Source organism: Phaseolus vulgaris, chromosome 4 (genome assembly GCF_000499845.2).
Source record: "Phaseolus vulgaris cultivar G19833 chromosome 4, P. vulgaris v2.0, whole genome shotgun sequence".
In the NCBI taxonomy this organism is placed as follows: Eukaryota; Viridiplantae; Streptophyta; class Magnoliopsida; order Fabales; family Fabaceae; genus Phaseolus; species Phaseolus vulgaris.
Window position 1 is genome coordinate 33,284,947 of NC_023756.2, and position 10,528 is coordinate 33,295,474.

The window sequence follows — 10,528 nt, forward strand, 5'->3', positions numbered from 1 at the left end:
ATATATATATATATATATAATTACAACCATTTTCAAAAGTCAAAATTTCAAGTCAACTAAAGAAAAGTAATTCAACTGAAAATTTTTGTTAAAATTAATCAAATTTAAATAAACATTTAAAGGTTCTAATTTTTTTTAAAAATAAATCTAAAATTAATTAAAGTATTATAGGTAGATATACTTTGAATGTTAAGAATTTATGTAATATGTTATCTTTAAATTTTGGTATTATTAAATTATAATTTTATTATATTTATTTAATGTTTTTATAATATTAAACTTTTTTACATATAACTATATTAATATTATGTTAATTATTTTTTTAAAATATGAATTTGAATTTAAAATCGAATTTAACTTCTTCTTTTTATAAAAATATGGATTTGGATTTTAAATCCATTCCAAATATTTGGATTTGAATTTATAAAAATCCAAATTGATTTTATAAAAAAATATGGATTTGGATTTAAAATCTGATTCAAATATTTGGATTTGGATTGAATTTTCTAAAATTCAATCCATGACCACCCTTATTTTTAACGTATTTCACAATTTGTTTAATAATTTATAATAACCAAAGGTACACAACCTTCCTGATCTCATAGTGTCTTTTCACTTCTTCCTCTGTTTTCCTCCCACTGCCCGCCAAGTTCTGCCACCAATATGGGGTGTCCTTATTGTAGATGGCCAAAGCATTCTCAAACTTCTTGTTCTACTTTGTGTCCAAACTGAGCTTGAGGCCAGAGCTAGAGGCTATTGTGACAAGTTATATATGTATAGTAATAGCAATGATATTAATAATAAAAGACAAATAATGGCAAAGACATTTCAATGTTGTTATGGCAAATGATGGCATTTTCATGTGTTCTTCTTGAATCAAAGTAGAAAGTAAGGTGCGGAAGCAATGGGCGAGATGATCAAGACCCTCCTAGGAGTTGTGTTGGCCTTGTAGGTGCATGATGAGTATGGTGTTTGAGTGGTTCGGCCAGCTCAAGGGAAAAAGGTGAAAGGATTGAAGTTTAGAGCCTAGATTTCTAGGAGAAGTAAAGCTTGTGCACAAAAATGGCAGCATAACCTTACTCAATTAAACTTGAAAATACAAGGTGTAGGCTCCTCCTTTTATAGGCTAAGGAGGACCATAATGCAACCCTAATGCTAGCGAAATGAAATGTAAATGTGAAGCACATGGGTGCACATGGCACATGGGTGCACAAATGAGCACATGGGGAGGGGTGTGTCTAGTTTTTATGTTCACCCCCTCCATGGGCTTTCTAGACCGGCCTTGGTAAATTTAGAGGTTTTTTTAGAAACTCTAAGTTTACCTAGGTTGGTGTTTTAGGTGCCAAAATTAATTCTAAGAAAATTACAAATAAAGTTCCTATGCTAATTTTGACAAGAAATTAAAGTCTACTCTACACTAGAGTTTATGGCATTTGAACATGTAAAAGAACGTCTTCTTGGATCCTCTTGGCCATAACTCTATGGTTGGCCCAAAACTACCCTTTGGTGGGCTTGCATGTGGGCTTGTGCTTGGGCCTCTTCCATCATCCCCTAGTTGAAGAAAGCTATGAAGATGAGGAAGATATCATTGGTTATACATGCATGCTTTCCATTACCAAAAGCTTGAGGCATTTGGACTGTATATAGAATTCCAATAATAATGTGCTAAAATTGACATCCACCATTAGTCTACCACACTAAGTGTGTTTTTGAAATTGAAATAAGAAAACTTTAAAATCTATAAAAATAAACCTTTTACATATCACATGATATGGGTCAATTCCCACCATCTCGATCTAAGATTTAAACTAAAGACTTTTACACATATAAATAAACCTCGTACGTAGATACCGACCTTTGGGTTAAAATAAAAGTAATAAAGGAGGAATAACAACTTTAGATTACTACCCTCATCCTATTGGTGAGATATGATTATTACAAATTCCACCAATACTTAACAGCAAATAATCCCTCAATATAAAGAAAGTCTATTGGAAATTGGCACCTGCTTAAGTTTCTCCTCCATTTCAATGAAAAGGGGCATGTTGCCAACATAAGATTTTCTGCAACAAAAATATCACCTTTAAGAATAGCTTTCCGATATAGGAAAATGACATAGAAATTGTCTTAATACAAGCTTATTATATATGGGCCTTTAAATGCCATGAATATAAATGGGCAATATAAATATCAACCAGATAAAGGGAACCCTGAATTCATTTAGAATCCAGTTCTTCTATAGATACGACTAGGAAGAATCAAGTTAACTACCAGATAAAACGAGAAATAAAATCATACGTAGAATAGAGTCACAATTGTCATATGTAGAATAGAGTCCCAACTAAGAAATATCTTTTTAAAGGCACATAGAAAATTGAGAAGGATGCCCTGTAACAATACACAAACATCCAAAAAGGGAATGGGAGAGGAAAGAGGATACCTTTGCAAGAAGAGTAGTACCAAGGAAGTGGAAAAATTGGAAATGTTGTTCATGTATCATTCTCAATCCATGATTAGGATAAAGCAGGTGATCAGCTGTTTCCTAGATGCATTGACAATCAGCACGCAAGAATCAGTAAATAATACCCTAGAACAATTTCATCATATGTAACCTTTGTTCAGTAATTAACATCAGAACTATTAGTTTAATGATTAAAAATAAATATATCTTCAACGTGAAAAAAAGATATACAACATATACATGAAATAGTAAATTCAATAGAGAAGTGTGTTTCTTTCTACATAGGAACTATTATTAATAGTTTTATACCTTGTGAGGTGGGATCACCAATAATGTACCTAACTCATCAAAGTTGCAACAGAGGCATACAGAGATTAAGATGCATGAAACACAACGGTAATAATGTTAAAATAATGCAATTATAAGAAAGAAGTAAGCAGATAGCCGATCTAACACAGTGAATAAGAGCTTTCTGTGGGAAAAAGTAAAAGTTAAGGCATGCCTGCTATGACTTCCAAAACTATGAAGATACAATATAAACTTGTTGCAATTTGTTAATGTGAAGTTTGTTGGATGGTCTCCACCTACAATCTTCAAGAAAAAGATATATATATATATATATATATACTAACATAAGTACTAGCGTGATGAGTCTAGGCCAGCATGAACGACGAGATTTTGGAGAACGACGACAGCGCCAAGGTGGATGGGGGGAGGAGCAGAGGGGGAAACGTGTCTCACGCATTTATCAGTCGCCTTCAAACTTATGTTCTACTTTCTTTTTTTCAAATTTTCAAAGTACCCATGGTGAATATGATATGCTGAAGATTTTTTAGAGATGGGCTAGAGTGAAGGAGGTGTTCATCTCTAAACATCGAAATAGGTGGGCAAGAAGGTTTGGGTTCGTGAGATTCTTTACGGTGCCAAATGAGTTCAAACTGGAGAAGGAGTTGGATCAGATTTTCATTGGCAATATGAAACTCTATGTTAATCTACCAAAATATAGGAAAACAGGGTATACTCAACAAGGTGGGGCGCTTCTTGAGGGAGGTAAGGGTGAGTATCAGCACACTCGTGTACAGGTGCAACCAAAGGGTAAGGAGGAATGGAGAGTAATAAAAGGAAAGGAAGCTCGTATGGACCATATAATGAAGCACACATATGCTGAAGCTGTTAGGAAACCTCCACAGGACCAGTGGAAAGGACCAAGTATCGAAACTACCTTAAAGGTTCTTCCTTGGATGTCAAATAGTACAGTAGGACGGATGGTACCAGATTTGAACTTTACGTCATTATGTGAAGAGTTTATCAAAGGAGTCATGTCCATGATAAAGGTGAGATACATGGGAGATAATCTTGTTCTGTTGTCCCCTAAGGAAGGAGAACGAATGGAAGACATTATCAAGTTGAATAACAGATGGTTTACGAGTATGTTCGAGGATTTAGAACCTTAGTCTATATCATGTGTAGCGGATCACGGGTTAGCATGGGCAAGGTGCTATGGTATTCCTATTCCTTTGTGGAATAAGGGTTGCCTATCTAAGGTTGTTGGGGAAGTGGCAGAGCTGGTGTCCATTGACGAGGCTACTGAGCAGTGGGAGAACATTGAGTACGCACGTATCCAAATTCGGGTGTCAAAATCGTGTAGAGTGGAAGTCTCAAAAGGGTATCGGATCAATGGCCAAATATACAACATATGTATTATTGAGGAGGAACCTAGCCAAGGAGGAGGGGCATGTAATTGCCCTGAACATAATTATGCTGCTTCAGATAGCATATCTTCAATGGATACCTTCATTGAGGAAACTATCTTCTCAGATAAAGCTTCTGAAGATGGGGATGTCAACGTCGGTGGTACCTCTCGGCGGGGAGTGGAGGCTAAGGAAGATAGTGAAACTTCACTCGAGACAAAGGAGAGACAAATGAAGTATCCTTCCCTGTTCGAAAGGGGGTGGCAGAAGAAAGATTTTTTACCTTATACAAATGAGGTAATACATGAGCAGGGGGTTTCTACTGCTGGAGCAGCTTTATCTGTGCAAGAGAAAGTCAATATAATCTGCTCCCTTATACACAATTCCTTGTCTGACCTAGTCCACTGTGTTCAACGTGTTAATCCTTCTACATCTAAACCCGAATTAAGTGTGGGCCATATTTCTAAAACCCAAGTTAACAATAGTGGGTTATTGGGCTTATCGAAACAGGGAGCTAGGGTTGGTACGGAAGAGGTTCGTGTAAAGTCTGGGAAGGGAAGTTGATAGCGTCGTCGTCATCGGGTGGTGGATGCTCGAAATCGACAACGGAGGCTTCCGTCAACTACTTTGGAGGGACGTATGTGGAGCCTACAAGTGGGTTCTCTAATCCATGTGGCTTTATTCAAAATGGCGAGGTTACATGATGGATTTCCTATGAGCTCTTCTTGGATGTTTGTGGAAGATGGTGCGAAAGCTTAATGGAAGAGATGAACAAGGTCCTCCTAGGAGGTGTGGTGACCTTGAAGGTGCATGAAGAGTGTGGAAATGGGGAGGTTCGGCCAGCCCCTTTGAAGGTGGTGAAATGAAGATTAAAACCTAGAAACTAGGCAAGGAGTAATGTATGACACTAAATTGGCAGCATAACAATACTGTATTCAATCTTGAAAATACAAGGTGTAGGCTCCTCCTTTTATAGGCTAAGGAGGACCATAATGCAACCCTAATGCTAATCAAAATGAAATGCAAATTTACATCACATGGAGCCCATGGCCATTGATGACTTTTTACGGCAAGTGCACCGCGTTTGTCAAAAGTAATAATTGTCCCTAAGGACGGATATCGATCCCACAAGGAACAATGAATTATCGAGTACAATAATCGCTAAATATAAAAACAGAACAATTAAAAGAGTTTTGAATTAATTGTGTTGACACTGATCAATAAGAAAACAAACAAAGAATTAGTTGTTTCAATTGGAAAAATAAGGATTAGTTTCATCTCTCTCACTCTCAAGTATTTTAATTAGCATGTCAATATTAAGTTCTTTGATTGAAATTGATGCCCGTATAAAAATCATTTATATCGATTCCTCGCATATAAAATCCTTAAGAATGTCCCCTAACTATCGATCCCTCGCATAATTATAAGAACAACTTAGAACGAAGCTCAGACGTTTAATAGCAATTAACATTTCAAGTCTATTCCTAGCACTCAAATATGTTAAGTATTGTTGTTTAGGTCCGAACCCTAAAAATACCTCCCGGTCAGATTTAAGATTCTCAATTTGTCACGGAAAATTAAAAGTAAAACAACAATACCAATAATCAATCAAGAACTGAATATTAATATATAAAATATCACCTCAATACATAAGAGTTTGAGCAGATTACTCTGAATCCCAAAGGGTAGAATTAGCCACGCATACTTCTATCACCTTCCATTCTCCCAATTGGGTTACAATTCACTCTATGGTGTTTTCCTCTCAATCTGGCACACTAAGGTTGAGCCTCTAGCCCTCTATTTATCCTAGTTTTCTAGGGTTAGGTTGTTTATTGTGTCGCGCTAATGGACTAAATGATAAAACATAAAAAAGGCCCAATCTTCCTTTGCATCTTTTTCCATTCTGGGACCTTCTATCTTTATCTTTTTAGCTCAAATCATTCATCTTTAATCCAAATCTCCAATCTTCCTTAGAAATCTGCAATTAACACCAAATTTGGGAATAAAATACTCTTATTCTAATAAAGATCATAGAAAATGTAAAAAGGTATAAATTCATAAATTAGGGATTATTTTTATATGTAAATTAGCAATAAATCCTCATAAGTGCCTATATTTTAATATGAAATATTACTGAAATTAGACACTTATCACTCTCCCCAACTTAGAATCTTGCTTGTCCTCAAGCAAAGTAAATGAATATATTTGAATTTAAATATCAAATAACTTAATTCACTAAACAACAGATCAAATTAGAAACTTATGATGCTTCCAAATTCAAATATAAAAAATTATAGACACAATCAATTTCCAGGATCAAATCAAAACAAATAAATGAGAATTCATCAAGGAATATCTTCTCATATGCTCACGGGTAAGTGTTTCTCTCTATTTTCACTGAATCATAACAAATCACAGTTGCTTTTCATTTCATCTTCAAACCACAAACATATTAGAAACATGAATCTTGAGGTCTTTTACAGGGTTGTAATGAGGCTGGGCTTCCAAAAAAATATTGGTTTTTCTTAGATAACAAAATGCACATCTTAAAGAAGAAGAACATACCTACAATTCAATTATAGAGAACATATATGTTATCTAATTACCACTTTCTTTCGATGTCACCTTTTTCCTCATTTTCTTTCTTTTCATGATTTTCATGAAATTTTTTTCTATCTTTCTTTTTTTTTAATTTCTTTTTCTTCTTCTGTTTCTGTTTTTTTTTTCAATAATAGGAAAAGATTCTTCCTATTTTCAACTTTTTGAACTTTCAAAATCAGAACCAACCATTCCCTTTTCTATATGTATTGCATCTATGTTCTCCTTCCTTAGACATGCTAAAGGGTAGAAAATTATATCAATAAAGGTTAAGGTGCAATATTAACAAAAAATTTCTTAGCCCAAAGGGGATATAAAAAAATTGGAATTCTAATATAAAGGTTGGCTTTTTGGCCCTGGCTCCTAATTAACACAAACAAATGCCTCAATCATCTTCATGATCTTTTATGATGCAACAAAAATAAAAATTAAGCAACCACAACTGTCAATTCATCAGTAAAACTCTCAAAACTGTTTAAGGTTCACACACTCACTTAGTTTAAATGGTCTCATTCCTTTTTGTCTTGTCATTATTTGTCCTAATCAATCATCCTGTTAAATTTTCATGTATCATAATTTTAACTACATTTGAATAGGGATTCAATCATATTTTCTTTTCTAACCTGTGTCTAATTCATCTCACTGTTTAATATCTAAACACAAATTCTTTTTTCCACAATTCAAAATTAATATTCTAGTTCTTTTTAATTTGAAAAAAAATAAACTAGAAAACAAACAAATTAAAACTGAAATTTAGTCAAGAAAGATAATTTAAGACTTAAAATTACCAAACTAATAAAACAGGAAATTTATTCAAAATAAGCAATAAAAACAAACCAAACAAATAAGCAAATAAACAGAAAACAAAATAACCGAAAAATAAAATAAATAAAATAAGAAAAAATCCAAATAACTGAAAAGAAAAGAGAATTAGAGAGATAAAACCATATTTTTGTTCAATCCTCTATTCTTAAGAAGTCATCCAGCATTTTGTTAAAATTTTTATCTACAGTCTTGCTTCATTTGTTGGATCTGCCCCCTGAATATTAGAACCTGTCCCCAGGTCAAAAATACATAACCTGCAAAATGATTAGGAGGCATATAGGATTTTTTTTTTATTATTCTTATTTACTTTTCTTTTTTATTTTTTATTTTAAATAAAATCAGCAAAGGTAATAAAACAACATAAAACTAAAATGTGGACTGGGTTGCCTCCCAGTAAGCGCTCGTTTAACGTCATCTAGCTTGACGCCTGTTTATTTCAAGGTGGAATATCTCTGTGATCCATCCTTCTGTACACATTCTTCCCCTGCATTAAAATTTTTAAGACCATTAAAAAGATTTAAAGTTACCTCCTCATCTTGAGTTCTAACTTGAAGTTCTCCTTTGTCGACATCAACTATGATTCTAGCAGTCTTCATAAAGGGTCTTCCAAGTATCAAGGGAACCTCCTCATCTTCTTTCATGTCCATCACAACAAAATCCACAGGAAATATGAATTTATCCACCTTGACGAGAACATCTTCAACCACACCATATGGATACTTGGTTACGTGATCAGCTAACTTTAAAGTCATCTTGGTGGGTTTAATCTCCAAATCACCTACTTTCTTCAGCATTGCCAAAGGAATTATATTTACGCTTGCCCCCAAATCCAATAAAGCATTGGCTACTAATAAAGCACCTATAGACACGGGAAGGTTAAAACTCCCTGGGTCCTTGAATTTTTAGGCAAGCCTTTTTGAATAATGACATTGTATCTATCCTCCAGCTCTATATTTTTTTCTTCAATATAGCTCCTATTCTTTCGAAATCTTTCAAATGTTGAATCTTGCTTCAAATTTCCTGCAAAATAATTTTTAGGGAGCAATTTATCAAAGAATTTTCTTTCCTTCTCGCTTTTTGAAGGAGAATGAGGATATGATAAATCTTTTTCAAAAACTCCTCTCTCCTTATTTTCACTTTTCTTCTTTATTTTTTCCTCCTCACTTCTCTCTTTCTCATCTTTTTCTTCTTTTTCAGCCACTACATTATCGCAATGCTCTTTTGAATTGGTTTGCCTATTGACTGAAAACTGGCCACTTTGTTCCTCCACAATTTGTGAAATTTGTTTGGTCAGCTGTCTCATCTGGATCTCTATACTCCTAATCATGGCCATGCTATTGTCCTGCGCTCTCACAATATTGTCCTGCGCGCTCACAATCTTTGTTAGAGCGTCTTCAACTTTATTCATTCTTTCAAGCATGGATGGATCCTCAACTTCAGGTGAATTGTTCTGATAAAAACAGTGACCATTAGGATGAACACCTCCACAAAAATCACACCTGATTGACTGACTTTGGCTTTGAGATGAATGAACAACATATAATTGTTGGGGCAATTTAGCCATTTGTGCAGTTAGTTGCTCAATCTGCTGTGTCAGAATCTTATTTTTAGCCAAGAGTGCATTTTCTAACAACCCTTTATTCTGAAGATCTTGTCCATCATGTTGGGCTTTATAATCAGTTGATGCCAATGCATCAATAATTATTGTCGCTTGTTCTACATCAAGGGCCATCATTGTGCCGCCAGCTGCAGCATCTAGGAGCATCTTTATGTCAGATCTGAGACCATTCAGGAATATGCTCAGTTGAGAAATATCTTCAAACCCATGATTTGGGCATTTTCTCAATATCATCTTAAATCTTTCCCATGTATCACAAAAGACTTCATTTGCTCCTTGTCTGAACATAGAGATCTCAGACTTTGCTTTGATGTAGCGAGAAATTGGAAAAAATCTTTGCAAATTTTTTTCCTCTACATCCTTCCAGCTAGTGAGGCTCTGATTTGGAAGTGATTTGAGTCATTCCTTAGCCTTTCCTGCCAATGAAAAAGAAAACAAGTGCATATAAACATTTTCAAGATCACCTGATTGAAAACCCATTGTTCCTACCAATTCATAAAATGTATCCAAATGTGAATATGGATCCTCATGTTCTATTGCTGTAAATTGATAGGCACGGATGAGAGTGAGAAAATCAGGATTTATTTCCAAGGCCTTGGTAGTAGTAGGTATTGCAATACTAGAAAAATATCTTGGTCCTTGGTACATGACATAATCTCCAACGGTCTTCTTAGTAGGTGGTGCTTGTTGTTCTGTCATGTTGCTTTCTTCCTAAAAGAGAGAACTTTTTTTTCTTTAAAAAGAATAAAATAAAATAAATTTGAAGATAAAAATAAAAACAAAATATGTAAAATAAAATAAATAAATAAATAAAACCAAAAAACAAAAATAAAACACTAAAATGACGTTAAGAGAAAATTAACAAAAATATTCAAAAAAAAAATATAGATAAAATAAAAACTAAAAACAGAATAAAAGAAAACTCTAAAAACAAAAAATAACGTACTAAAAAAAATAAAAAATAAAATAAATACTAGAAATAAAATAAAATAAAATAAAGTTAAAAAAAAAATTGAAAACTATAATTATAAACAACTAATATTCTAACTAACTAGCTTACGTAGAAATAAAAACTAAAACTAATAATAAAATATAATTAAAATAAATAAATAACAGTTACGTAAACATAAATAAAACTACCTAAACTAATCCTAAAAAAACTAGAATAAAATATAATAAAACAAAATCAAAATCAAAATCAAAACAAAATAAAATAAAAATAAACTAAATTAAATAACGTAAAGAAAAGAAAAGAAAAGAATATAAAATCAACAACTTTCTTTTTTTTTAAACAGCAAATGTATACTAAAATCAAATCAAATCTAATTTTAATAA

General features: G+C 33.4%; 1 pseudogene; it reads left to right on the forward strand.

Moving 5' to 3' along the window:
- Window positions 1-9,395: 9,395 nt before the first annotated feature.
- Window positions 9,396-9,501, forward strand: LOC137838938 (small nucleolar RNA R71; annotated as a pseudogene).
- Window positions 9,502-10,528: the final 1,027 nt, after the last annotated feature.